Below are 14,065 nucleotides of genomic sequence, written 5' to 3' on the forward strand. Positions count from 1 at the left end.
GGCCTCCTGGCCATGAAAGAAAGGGGGTTTGGGGGCATCTTAACAGATAAAATAGAGATTAATTTATGTTTAATGCTTTGCTTAAACTCAGAAGGCTGCGAGTTCTCATTATTTCTCTCTAGAAGCTCCAATTTACCTTGGAAAATTAAAATTTTGATGGATTTTAAGCATTCACTCCTGTTCCTGGAGATTCTTTCTCATATTTGGGTGGATTTTTAGCATTCACTCCCGTTCCCGGACACGCTTTCTGATTTCCAGGCAGGAACAAACCCTTATTTCCCCTTAAACCCCCTAAAACTGAGCCTAAAAGCTACAGGAGGGTGATTGAGGGCAGTGTTAGGGATCGAGATTCCTATAAACCTGGCCGTGGGATTTGGGGGCACGTGCCCCAGCAGGAAATGTTTTCAGGCATCTAATTTCACTGCTTAATTAATAATGGGGCTATTCTTTGTTAGGAGCTTGCAGATTAGTTAGGATTATGCTGGAGGCAGCTGAGCTTGAGGCTGGATTCTCCTTTTCCAAGTCAGCTCCTTTGATGGGAAAAGGGGTTGTAAATTTATATATTTATATTTTATAGAAATACATATATAACACTCCCTCGTTCTCTCTCTGTACACATATATATAAAATATAAATATTAATATATAAAATACAACATACATTATATAATATATATTCTATAATTTTATTAATATGGAAATTATTACATAAAAACATAAATTCACATTTTTATACAGAGAGATTATACATATAATTTGCAATCCGTGGGATAGCTCAGCCTGGGGGATTTAAACCTCCCCTTCCCAGGACTACAAAAATCATAAATACCCCAAAATCCCCCTTTTTTCTTCATTTGAAATACCAAGATGAACCCAGTCCGTTGGGCATTTTCCCCCTCCACGTATTCCCGATGCCGGGATGTTAATCCATGCTGAATCGCATCCCAGAAAACTCTGTTGGGAAGGATTTGGGGGGGAAAAGAACCCTCAGTGAACAAGTTTGCCATGGATTTTCATGCCAAGCCGACTGGGAGGTGGGTGCTGGGTGTTGCTCCGGCCCACATTGGGGTTGGATGTGCCATGGGATGGAAGTAGGGGTTTATTTACATTAAATTTCTCCTGCTGGTGCAAAGGGCTGGAAAATCCAACGCGACAGCTCCTCCAGGGTCTTGGCCTCTTTCCGACCTGTTGAGCCAAAATAATTCCCTGGGTTTTTGTTTGAGGTTACCCCAGTTATAAAATGCAAAGAAGGGAAGGAGGCTGAAAACGGGGGAATTTGGAGATCTCCAGGGCTTTTGTTGCCCCATGTTATGGAAATGGTGTTTTGGAGTGTGGAATTGAGGAAAATTTGGATTTTCCTAGAATAGAATCACAGTCTGGTTTGGGGTGGGAGGGACCTTAAAGCCTATCTTGTTCCACCTCCTGCCATGGGCAGGGACACCTTCCACTATTCCAGGTTGTTCCAACCTGGCCTTGGGCACTGCCAGGGATGGGGCACTTTCAGGCAGGATTGGCTCTGTCCAGTTGGGAACACCCTCCTCTTCCTCACCACACCCCAGCCCAGCTCCTCCACATCTCCCAATGCGTGTTGGCTTGGGAATCTTAGTGACCCTGCATTGGCCCTTCTCCTATTTCACTTCATCTGGGAGGGTCCCTACTGGCCACAATGTCCCAAAAAGGTGACACCAACCCAAGCCTGAATGTCTTGACTCGCCATGCTGTTATCATCTCATTCCTCAAGAAGATCTGGTACCTTCCCTGGTCATGGGGCTGTGGCTTCTCCTGCTCAGAGGAGACAGTCTGGTTGTTATCCCAACTTCTCCTCTCTCACCCCTCTCCCTGGACCAGCGTGGTCCATCCAACCCTACATTACTCACCTCTTCAAGTGGAGAGAGCAGGAACTCCAAGATGACTCAAAAGGAAGTAAAAACGCTCTTTCAAAGGGTGGGAAAAGGAAGAAGCCAAGGGGTAGATAAATAATCACAGGCCAGGAAAGAAAAGAGGGAGGATGTGACCCCATGGGATCCATGGTGGGAATAGAATCTCACCTGGGATCACGTGTCCAACCTGGGCAGCTCTTGGTGTGAACAAAAGGTAAAGGTCTTGGGGAGGGCAGGGGATGAAGGTCCTGCAAGAGAAGCAACAGGGCTGGGCTGGAGAACCAGAGCCATGAAAAGGAGGAGTTGGAGCAAATGCTGCAGATAAGGCCAAGCTGGAGATGTCCATTCCTTTGGAACTTTGCACATTCCTGGTTCTTGCTTTCACCCGACGTGAGGAGGGTAGGGAGGTTTTGTGGCCCATGTGGGTTTAGTATCAGCCAGAAAGCAAAGCTGGAGGAGGAACTCAAGCAGGACCAGGCCAGCTCTGGGCAAAGTGTGGGAGAAGAGTTGATCCCAGAGGAACTGAGGCAGCTCTTGGTCCCCACATTCACTGACAAAGCAAAGACGAGGGTTTGAGCTGGTGGAAGACTTTGTGTCAGTGACCTCAAAGTGCCTCAAAACCATCTGGCTGGAGAGGCTGGACCTGCCCTGTCCCAACTTCATCCCATGTCAGAGGAGACGAGGGAAGAACATCAGAGCATGAGCATCATCCGTGAACCTCTCAGAGGGGGGAGCCTAAACTTTGTGTTTATTTGGGGTCAGGTGTATGTGGGTAGAGCAGCTGTAGGTGATACCAACCTTTTTTTGCCCCAAAATCACCAGATGTGCCCCAAAATCAACATGGAATCAGGCTGGAGGCAGCTCTGGGATTTCATCACATTCCAAGTCTCAATATTTGGTCAAAAGAGACCAATTTCCAGCCAGTCTTGTCCTCAGGGTGCCGACACCAGCCTGAACAGCCCACAGAGTCCAGCTCACGTCTCAAACCCCCCGTGACTGCCAGAATCCAGATCCACTCCCTGCCAGTCAGGTGATGCAGAGCCTGACTCACTCCCACAATAAATAACCCTGATCTCACCCTGTTTTTCCTTGCAGGCATTCCCAAGATCCAAGTGGATCTCTTCCCATGGGTGGTGGGACCATCCAAGGGATTAACTGAAGAGAAATTCCCAATAATGGGCAACTCTATCACATTTGTAGCATCTTCATCAGAGCCAGTCTTGGTGTGCAAAGATTTTGGAGGTGATCACATCCAAATTATGGATGGATGGATGAGGGGATGGGGCTCTCCAGCACATTCCAAAAGTGGGATGGCCAAGCAAATTCCTGGGGTGCTTCAAATGGTCCCAGTTCATAGTTAATCAGCAGCAGCACTTCATCCCTGCTCAAGAAAATAGAACTTTTGCAGATTTTGGTGGTTTATCAAGGAAAACACCTCCCTAGGAGATTCCCAGGAGCCTGGTAAGGGACTGGGAAGCATCTCCAGCAGCACCAAAGCATCATCACATGTCCCGAGTCATGGTGAGGAGTGTGGAGAAGGCATCGGATCACTACTCTCTGCTGGTGTGGAGGGATAAACACCCTGGATCCACAGGAAAAACCCACAGATCCATTTGCTTCCCCAAAAAATGCTGACCCACCAAGGATTTGGTGGGTTTACAGCTTTATATCCTCATCACAACACAAGTACAAGGAGCAGTTTGCTGTAAGAGGGTGGGGTTTCCCTGCATTTTCTCCTCTTTGGGTGGATTTGGAGGACATTCCTGGCTGGAGGGAAGCAACCCAGATGAGTTCCCCAGGATTTACCAGTGATAACATCTTCCCCCCTCCTAGGAGAACTCAAAATACGAGAAGCAGGTTCTCCAGGAGGTTTCTCCAAGGGTACAAACCCATGCCGGAGGTTCCCACACACCCACGGGTGACTGGACTGGTTGTGGGGTTGGGTGAATCATCAACGTGGGTGAAAATCCTCTGACCTGACTCCTCTTCCCTTATTTAGGATCACAGGGATGAAACCAAGAGGTTGGGATGGGCTGGAAACTTCTCAGACCAGTTGTGCAGTGTCTTTTCCAACCCCATCCCAAAGCGATCCCTCCTCTGGGTTTTCATCTCAGCCTCTTGCTCCAAGATTTGGGATTGCAAAGAGGCAAATTTCCAGCAAAAGGCATTTCTATCCCTGATCCGTTGCAATTTGGGCCTTGATACATGTAACTTTTTCAGGGGGTGATACTGAACATCCTCGCCAGTGCAAAATGGGAACCAAAAACACCCTCTGATCCCACTCTAAGTAGAGAAAAGCTCCAGAGGAAAGTGAAATTCCACCAATAGAGTAGTCCCAGAGGAAATAAAACAGAAATATGGAATATTTGCAGCTCTCCAACTCAAATCCATGTAAATTTGTTTAATTGGTCTGGGATTGCTCATCCAACAAGTTCCAGGGTGGGATTGTGTTGACATTTTCATGGAATAAACGTTGGAAATTAAATTATCTGGGCAGGTGCAGGGGCTGGTTTCCTCTCTCTCTGTTACAAGTCTGTGACAGAGGCTGAAAGACGTGTCGAATTCACCCAAAATGGTAAAGGTGCAAATAATTCCCTCCATTTATGTGCAGATTTATTTATTTCTTTAATTTCTCTCCCACTCCAATTGTAAGCCCACTGTAAACCCATTGTAAGGCTGTCACAAGTCTGTCACAAACCTGTTGCAAACCACGTGCTAACCCATTGCAAACCCACGGTAAACATATCGCAAGGCCATTGTAAGTCCCTCGCAGGCTCACTGCAAGCCCACTGCCCACTGCCTGTTGTAACCTCATTGCAAGACTGTTGCAGGCTTATTGTAAACCTACTACAAGACCCTGGCAAGCCTGTTGCAAGCCCCCTGCAAATGCATTGCAAGCCCATTGTAAGGCCCTTGCAAGCTCGTTCCCAGCCCACTTCAAGCCTGTTGCAAGCCTGTTGCAAACCTATCTCCAGCCCCTTGCAATCCCAGCAGCAAGGGAAGGAGGAACCCTGGAAGTGAGGCTGGGATCAAAGGAACCCTGCTGGTCCAACCTCCCCCAACCTGGACTCCCCTCCCTTCTGGTTCCAGTTACACAGAGGCTCCAGGGCTTCCGTCACGGCTCCGTCCTGCGCGTCACCACCACAGCCCCACGCAGCCGGAGCCCTTAGGATCCTCCTCACTGCGGCCGCGGGGATTTTCCACCCTCCCGTGGCTCCAGGGGGATCTTTGATCTCCCACCCGGGCAGCTGCTTCTCCTTGAATCGCGGAGGATGAGGCCCAGGGTGGGATAGGGGGATAAATCCTTTCCCGGGGTGGACTGAATCCAGAGGCAGCCCTGGGAGAGCAGCAGCAGCACAGCCAGGAGGCTGCCCAGGATGAGGGACAAATGTCAGGACTGGGGTTCAGATTCCTGAGGTGTGCCTGTATGGAGAGAAGGCACTGCAAGCCCATTGCAAATCCATTGCAAACCAATTGCAAACCCGTTGCAAGTTAATTGTAAATTCCTTGCAAGCCCATTGCAAGCTCATTGCGTGCCAGCCACAGGCCTATTGCAAGCCCCTTGTAAGCCTATTGCAAGGCTATTGCAAGCTCAATGCAAACCCCTTGCAAATCCCTTTCAAGTCCGTTGTGAACCTACTGCAAACCGCTTGCAAAACTTGGAGGCCCATTGAAAATTCTTGGGGAACCTTGAAAGCCCATTTCAAACCTTTTGCAAACCCATTGTAAACTTCTTGCAAGATCAATGCAAACTCATTACAAACCCCTTGCAGCCCATTGCAAACCCTCTTGTAAGCTCCTTTTAAACCCATCATGGACCCATTGCAAACCCTTTGCAAGCTCTTTGCTGTTTGTTGGGCGCCTTTGAAGCCCATTTCAAACTGCTTTCAAACCCATTGTAAACTAATTGCAAGCCCATTGCAAACCTATTTCAGTCCCATTGCAACCCCCTTATGTAAATCCATTGCAAATCCATTGCAAGCCTGTTGCAGGTGCATTGCAAGCTCATAGTAAGCCAAGCTCTCACCTCTCTTTTTTTCTCGTCTCCCATCTGCAGAAACCCCCCAAGCCCCCACTCCCCGATCTGCATTTCCCGTTAAATTTTCATTAATGAATTTTTTCCTGTTGGAAGAACAAGGGATGGAGGAAGGCAGCAGATCCCATCCCTCTTGCCCCCTTGGCCCCCGCCGCCGCGCCGGGGCATCACCCCAGTGCTCCCAGCCCCGCCGGCTCAGCAGAAGCCGCCGCCGGGCTCGTCGGGCCCCTTGGCTTCGTTAGGGCTCATTAACGAAGAGCCCGTCTCGCTTTTCCAAGCTGTCAGGGCCCATTACCATCCGGGACCCCTCGGCCCTGTCCCGCGGGCTGGGAACGGGACGGCAGCGGGAGGATCAAAGGCCACGGGTGTCCCGCTCCAGCGGGGCAGAATAATTTAATAGAGATGCTGATAATTTATTTTTACAAGGGGTTTTTTCTTGCTCTTACGAGGTTTTTTTATTTTCTTTGCAATTACCAGTCTCGATTCAGCCCGTAAATCTCTCTGCCAGCCCTGTCTGCTCCCATTCCACCTCCACCACCAGGAAAACTGGGGTGTTTTTTTTAATTAAGCTCCAAAGTTTTTGGCAAATTCCACTTTTCTCTTTCCAGGGAAATTAGGATTTACTGGAAAGGCCGGGATGGGCAAGAGGGAGGTGGCGGGATGCCGGTGTGTTACCACTGCTCTCTGCTGGACCCGCTGCATTTCCCGCAACCAGAGCCAGACGCTTCCCGGCTGGAGCAGGAGAAGAGGAGGAGGAGGAGAAGGAGGAGGAGGGGAAAGAAGGATGGTGCTGGGGCAACACCATCCTAAGCATCCCCAGCCAGGGAAAAGCAGGTGGTGGGGGAGATCCATGGCCCTGGGGACAGCAGTGCAGTGTCCAGAAATGGCACCCTGTCCTTGGCATTGCCACCCTTCCCCAACATTTCCACCCTCTGCACAGAATTTTCAGCCTTTCCCCAACACTGCCACCCTCTCCATGGTGTTGCCACTCCTTCCCCATCATACCCACCCCTTCCCCATCATTTCCATCCTCTCCCTAACATTCCCATCCCCTACCCAGCATTCCCACCCTCTCCCCAGTGCTGACACCCTCTCCTTGGCATTGCCACATTCTCCTCAACGTTCCCACCCTGTCCGAAGCGCTGCCACCCTCTCCCCAGCATCATCACCCTCTCCTCACTATTCCCACCCTCTCCCTGGCATCATCACCCTCTCCCCTGCATTCCCACCCTCTCCCTGGTTCCCCGTGTGTTCCTGGGCTCAGACTCTACTGGGGAAGGTTTATTTGCACTTAGGAAATCCAGAGGACTGGACTGGGTGCACTGGGAGCAAGTTCACGAGGAGAGAACGTCCAGCTCAACCCGGAGCTGGGATTTCTCTGGGAGTCTGGGTCCAAGTGAAAATCCCTCAAGAGAAAATCCCTCAAATGCAAATCCCTCGTGTCTGTGAACTCCAGGGCCTCTCTGGGGCCTCAATGGGCCCTCAAGGGGTGTGCAGTGCAGCATCCGGGGAGCAACAGGACCTTCAAAGATATTAAATACACCAATATTTAATGCCCCAGCCCTAAATACCCCAATGTTAAACGACCCAACACCAAAAAACCCCCAAGCTAAACACCCTGACATTTAATGCTCCAACCCTAAATACCCCGGAGCAATGCCCCAGTTTTTAATACCCTAACACTACACACCCCAAAGCTAAACACCCCAATGTTTAATGCCCCGAAACTAAGTACCCCACAGCCAAACACCCCAACGGTTTCATGACCCAACACTAAATACCCCAGAGCTAAACACCCCCATGTTTTATAACCCACAGCTAAACACCCCAAGGTTTAATATCCTAGAGCTAAACACCCTCATGTTTCATGCCCCAACACTAAATACCCCAGAGCTCAATGCACTGATGTTTAATGTGCCAATATTAAATATCCCGGAGCCAAGTGCCCCGACGCCAAATTCCCCAGGCACTAAATTCCCCAGGCACTGAATTCCTCAGGCACCAAATTCACCAGGCACTAAATTCCCGGGATCTAAATGCCCTGTCATTTAATGCAACACTAAATACCCTGGAGCCAAAAGCCTGGTGCCAAATTCCCCAGGCCCTAAATTCCCTGAATGCTAAATGCCCCAACACTAAATTCCCCGGAGATAAATGTCCCGGTGTTTAATGCCCCAGAGCTAAATACCCCAATGCTAAATTCCTCAGGCACTAAATATTCCGGGAAATAAATTCCCCAGGTACTAATATTCTGGGAAATAAATTCCCCGGAGTTCAATGCCCCGGTAGCTTTCGGCTCATCCTGCTTTAAACACACCAGGAAAAAAATTCCCATCACAACCAAAAGCAGTGGCTCCGTTTTGGGACACCCCCCCCACTCCTTCCCAGAGTTTAATCCATTTCCAAATTAACGGGGGGGGGTAATTAACCCAGAGATGGTGCAGGGTTAAAGCTCTACAAGGCAGTGGATTCCCAGGGCTGGTTTGGCACCCAGTGGGATTCCAGCTGGGAAACGCACAGAATTCCTATATGGATCCTGTAGGATAATAACGAGCTGGTCATTTTTAATGCTGGTGAATCAAGGATTTTAGCTGCAGGGAAGTGAACGGATCCCCCAAAACAGCCTGTGCTGGTGGGGTTGGAGTGGTTTGGGATGGACGGATGGATGGTGGGGCCGGAGCTGACACCAAGTGGATGGAAATTGCAATTCCTGCTCTGGGAGCAGAAAACAGAAGATTTGGGGAAAAAAACGAGAGGTAATCGCAAAAAAAAAATTAAAAACAGCCCAAGTTTAAGACCAGAAAAAAATTGCAAAAAAAGATTAATTTGGAGCATCCAGAAAAACTTGGAGGGGAGAGGAGGAGAGGGGATGGGACGGACAGACCACGTCAGTGTGAGGTTTCCTTTGGAAAAGTACCCAAATCCATGGCAAATAAATGGAATAAGCCCCCAAAGGCAGCTTGGAATATTTATGTAACCTAGGTCATGGCTTTTCTGACCATTCCTGGCTTGGAATGGGGGTGCTGGGGATGGGGAGGGGGCTCGGGGGGCACGGGGGGCACGTTTGGGGTCATGGCAGTGACCTCTGCATCCTGGGATGTGCGTGGAAGGGATGCCTGGGGGTCCCGTGGTGTCCTGGAGAGACACGGAAGCCCAGGACTCTGTTAGGAAAGGACACAGTGACGCTGGGCAGTGGCACCTGAGGACCAGACCAGTGCGTCCCCAGCACACCGAGGATTCGGAACCCAGATCGCAGAAAAAGTCAGAATTTTGCCCCCAAAAAAGACCTTTGTGCCCCCAAAAAAGCCTCACTTTCTCAGAAAGGGCATTTTTGCCTCAAAATAAGCCTTTTCTTTCCTCCGAAAGCCGCCTTTTTTCCTCAAAAAAAGGCCTTTCTTTCCAAAAAAAGCACTTTTTCCCCCAGAAGAGTACCTCTGTTTCCTCAAAGCACCAGTTTTATTCCAAAAAGCCCTTTTCCTGTGAAGAAAAGAAGACTTTTGTCCCAAAAAAAAGGTTTTTTCCAAAATAAAAACCCTTTCACCCCAAAGTTTCATTTTTCTCAAAAAAATTTTTTCTTTTCAAAGAAAAAGCACTTTTTTCACAGTTTTTCCCATTAAAGCCTTTTTTGGCTTTATTTTTCTCACCAAAACTCACTTTTTTGTCTCCAAAAATACTTTTTTCCCCAAGAGAAAGTATTTTTTAAAGAAAAACCCTACATTTTCCCGAAAATGTTTTCTTTTCCCAAAAAAGCACCTTTTTTTCTCAAGAAAAAGTCTTTTTCTCTCTCAAGAAAAACATCTTTTACCCAAAAAACTCCTTATTTCCAAAAAAACCTCTATTTCCCAGACCTATTTTTTCTTGTAGAATGCAGAGAATTTCTTTGTAGAGCTCTAAAGCTCATTTTCTGCCTTTTCTTTTCCCTGTAAAAAATCGGCTATTTCGTTTTTTAAAAAAGCACTTGTTTTTTTCCAGAAAGCCTGTTTTATCCACAAAAAAAGTCCTTTTTTCCCCCAAAGCTTTTTCTTAACAAAGCCCACTTAAAAAAAAAAAAAAAAAAAAAAAAAAAGCAGCCTTTCTTTCTCTCAAAAAAGTGCCTTTTTCTTAAAAAAAAGGCTTATTTTCCAAAAAAAAAAAAGAGCACCTTCTCTTTTTCCCAAACCCCCCTCCCCCCACAACGAGGGTTTTGTTTTTTTTTAGATGGACCTTTTTCAAGGAAAAAACCGACTTTTTTATCCAAAACCCTTTTTCCCAAGGAAAAAAAAAGCCCTTTTTTCCCCCCAAAAGCTTTTTAGCAAATAAAAAAATCCAACAACTATCTTTTTACAGAAAATCTTTTTTTTTCCTAAAATTAAAAGAAACCTAATTCTTTGTTTGAAAAAGTCTTTTTCCCTAAAATCCCGGGATTGGTGCGGTGCGGTCCCGGGCAGGCCGGATATGATCCGGCTCCGGCCTCGGCTCCGCTCACATCAGAAAATATCCGGCCCCATTGTTCGGGGGGGCCGCGCCGTGTCCGTGCTTTGTTCCCTTGGGACCCCTTTGGATCCACATAAACATTTGGAGAGCCTTAACGCGCGGGAAGGACGACGAGGAATTTTTTCTCTCCCCCCCCCCCTTTATTTTTTGGGGCCAAATATGACTTTTTGTACCTTCAGACGGAAATTTCCGGCTGGAAACCCAGCCCTGTGCCTGGTGGGAGGCTGAATGGTCTCCCCGCTGGGTGCGAACAATACGGATTTGGGATGAAAAGCTTTTCCTGCCCGCCTCCCCGGAGCGATCCGGAATTGCATCCCACCGGCAGCATCGTGGCGCGGTGCCGGCGGGATGCGCGCGGAGCAGCGGCGCTCCCGGGGCTGCTGGCTCTGGGATTTCGGGGGTTCCATGTGCAGAGCCGCATCCGGGACGGGGATGGGATGCGGGACAGGGGGTCCATCCCATCCCAAACTGTTAGGGATCCAGGGATGAGAGGCGGGACATGGAATGGGGGACCCATCCACAGATGATAGCGATCCAGGGCTGAGGGGTGGGATGTGAGATGGGGATCCACCCCATCCCAACATGAAGCCTCAGCTCCGGGATGAGGGACACCGGGATTCCGAGGCCCCCGCGGTGGTTCCCAACCTCTGGCCCAGGGGTGACGTTGTCACCGGACGTGCCTTTTTTTGGGTTAGAAAGGGCAGGATTTGGGCCACGCGCTGGTCTGAGGTCGTTGTGGAGAGGGGTGGTGGGGTGGGATCTGGGAATCTGGGATCCCACGAGATCCTGGGGCAGAAAAGGGAAAAAGAAAAAAAAAAAAGTGTGTGGGGACAAAAAGAGAAAACAAAGTGGGGAAGGGAGGAATATGGGAAAAAGAGGGGAAATAGTGGGGGAATGAGGGAAAAGGGGAAAAAGCGAAGGCTAAAGGGAGGGAGGAAAGGGGAGAAAAGAGTTGAGGGAGAGAGGAAAAGAGGGGGAAAGGGGGAAAAGAAGGAAAAAACGGGCGAACGGGAAAAGCAGGGGACAAGGGGGAAGATGGGAAAACTGGAAATAAAATGTGGGGAAGGGGGATAAATGGAGGGAAATGGGGAGGAAGAGGAGAAAAACAGGGGAAAAGTAGGGGACAATGAAAAAAGGGGAAAGAAGATAAAGGGGAGGAAGAGGGGTAAAACGGGGGGAAAGAGGAAAAATACGAAAAGAGGATAAGAGGGTGGAAGGGGGGAAAGCAGGGAAAACAGAGGAAAAACAAGGCAAAGGGGAAAAAGGGGATGATAGGAAGGAAAAAAGGAAAAACAGGGGAAAGAAGGAAAAGGATATGAAGAGAAGGGGGAACAGGGAAAAACAGGAGAAACGGGGGACAGAGCAAAAACAGGGTGAAGTAGAGGGAAAAAAGGGCAAATGGGGAAAAGTGGGGAAAGGAGGGAAATCCGGGGGGAAACAGGGAGAGCGAGGGACGAGAGGGAAAGCGGGGACAGCGGGATCCGCGCTCGGTCCCGCAGCGCCCCCTCGCGGCAGTGTCCGCGCAGTCCCTGAGGGGGCGGGACGCGCTCCCAGAGCCCCCAGAATCCGCAGGCCCCCCATAGTCCCCAGTACCCCACAGCCTCCCCAGTAGCCCCACAGCTCCTCATTATCCGCATAGCTCTCCCAGAGCCCCCCAGTGCTCCCCCATCGCCACCCCGTGTCCCCTTAGCGCCCAGTACCCCCACAAGCCCCCAGTGCCCCCATAGTTCTCCCATAGACACCAGTATCCCACACAGCCCCCCCGTGCCCCAATAGTTCCCCATAGTCACCAGAGCACCCATAAGCCCCCAGTGGCCCCACAACTCCACCCAGTGCCCCCATAGCTCCCCCCAGTACCCCCACATCCCCCCAATATACCAATAGCCCCCCCAGTGCCCCCTAGGCCCCCAGTACCTCCATAGCCCCCCATGCCCCCATAGCCCCCAGTACCCTCACAGCCCCCCTGATCTCTCCCAGTGCTCCCAGTAGGCTCCCTGGGGTCCCCCACACAGCCATTACAGCCCCTTCCAGTGCCCCCTATGGCCCCCCAGTTCCTCTCCTTAGCCCTCACAACCCCCTAGTCTGCGCCAGTGCCCCCTCATAACCCTCACAGCACCCACAGTGCCCTCACAGCCCCCTAATAGGCCTTAGAGCCCCCGCCCCGACTGCTCAGTGTTCCCCCATATCCCCCCCCAGTCCCCCCAGGATGCCCCATAGCCTTCCCAGCATCACCAGTGTAGGGAGCAGCTCCTGTCCTTGCACGGCTGGGGGGGCCGGGGGCACCCCAAGTGTCCTCGGAGGGGCTGACCCCTGAGTCGGAAGGGCTTTGGTGGCCACGAGTGACCCACGGGTGAGCCACGAGCCCCATCGTGATCCCCGGGAGCACCGGGACCGGTGCCACCCTCCCCCCGCCACGGCATCCCACCGGTACTGACCCTGAGCACGCCCAGAGTGACATAGGAAACACCGGGGACTGGTGCCTTCACCCTCGTACCGCAGCATCCGGCCGGTAGCGGCGCTGGACACCCTCGCGGTGACCCCGGGTGACCACAGGAAACACCGGAGATCGGTGCCACCCCTCCGCGCTGCAGCATCCCGCCGGTACCGACCGTGAGCATCTCCGGGAATATCCCCGGGCGAGCCCCGATAGCGCCGGGGGCGGTGCTATCCACCCGTACCTCCTTCTGCCGGCACCGGTCCTGGGTACCGCCGGAGTGACCTTGGGAAACACCGGGGACCTGTGCCACCATCCCCCCGCCAAGCCATCCGGCCGGTATATGCCCTCAGCATCCCCGGGTGACCCCCCGGTGGCGGCGGGGGCCGGTGCCATCTTCCCTCCAGCGCAGCATCTCGCCGGTACCGGTCCCGGGGCAGCCCCAGGGTGACTCTGAGCGACCCCAAGCAGCAGCGGGGACTCACATCACCATCCCCCCCGCTGCGGCATCACGCCCATACCGGCCCTCAGCATCTCCGGGGTGACTCCTGGAAACACCGGGGACCAGTGACACCATCCCCACGCTGCGGCATCCCGCCAGGACCGACCCTCAGCATCCCCCGGGGTGACCCCGCATAGCATCAGGGACAGGTACCACCACCCCTGTATCGCTGCCTCCCCCCGGTGTCGACGCTCAGGATCCCCAGGGTGCCCCCGGGTGACCCCGGAGGCGGCAGGGACCGGTGCCACCATCCCCAGTCTGCAGCATCCCGCGCTGGGCAGCCCCGGGGTGACTCCGAGAGACCCCACGCAGCAGCGGAGGCCGGTGCCACCAACTTCACCCTGCGTCTTCTTGCCCGAACCGGTCCTCAGCATCCTCGGGGTGACCCCGGGTGACCCCGGGTAACGGCAAGGACCGGTGCCACCATGCCCAGGCTGTCGCATCCCGCCGGGCCTGACTCTGGGCAGCCCCGGGGAGGCTCCGGGGATCACCGGGGACCGGATCTCCGCCGCCCCCCCCCCCTCCTCCGCCCGGTCCCGGCCACCTCCCCTCGGGCGCATCCGCTCCCCCTCCCCGTTGCCATGGCGACCCCGCTCACCGCCCCCCTCGGGTTGCCATGGCGAGCGCGAGCGGCGGGCGCGCGGCTGGGTGGGCGGGGCGCGCGGGGCGGGCGGGGCGGCGATTGGCCAGGCGGCCCCACGTGACGCGCGCAGGAATGCAAATGAGCGATGGCCTCGCGCC

General features: G+C 52.2%; 1 long non-coding RNA gene across 4 annotated transcripts; it reads right to left on the bottom strand.

Moving 5' to 3' along the window:
- Nucleotides 1-747: 747 nt before the first annotated feature.
- On the bottom strand, nucleotides 748-13,831 carry LOC104698571. 4 transcript variants are annotated; one of them, XR_005603702.1, is made up of 3 exons: nucleotides 12,824-13,831; nucleotides 1,690-2,127; nucleotides 748-1,184 (listed from the first exon to the last, which is right to left on the bottom strand). It is a non-coding gene; the product is annotated as an uncharacterized LOC104698571 (long non-coding RNA). The 4 variants fall into 4 exon arrangements; XR_002043335.1 differs by lacking the exon at nucleotides 12,824-13,831 and adding an exon at nucleotides 10,562-11,250; XR_753342.3 differs by lacking the exon at nucleotides 12,824-13,831 and having other exon boundaries at nucleotides 1,690-1,781; nucleotides 1,877-6,925.
- Nucleotides 13,832-14,065: the final 234 nt, after the last annotated feature.

Source organism: Corvus cornix, chromosome 27 (genome assembly GCF_000738735.6).
Source record: "Corvus cornix cornix isolate S_Up_H32 chromosome 27, ASM73873v5, whole genome shotgun sequence".
In the NCBI taxonomy this organism is placed as follows: Eukaryota; Metazoa; Chordata; class Aves; order Passeriformes; family Corvidae; genus Corvus; species Corvus cornix.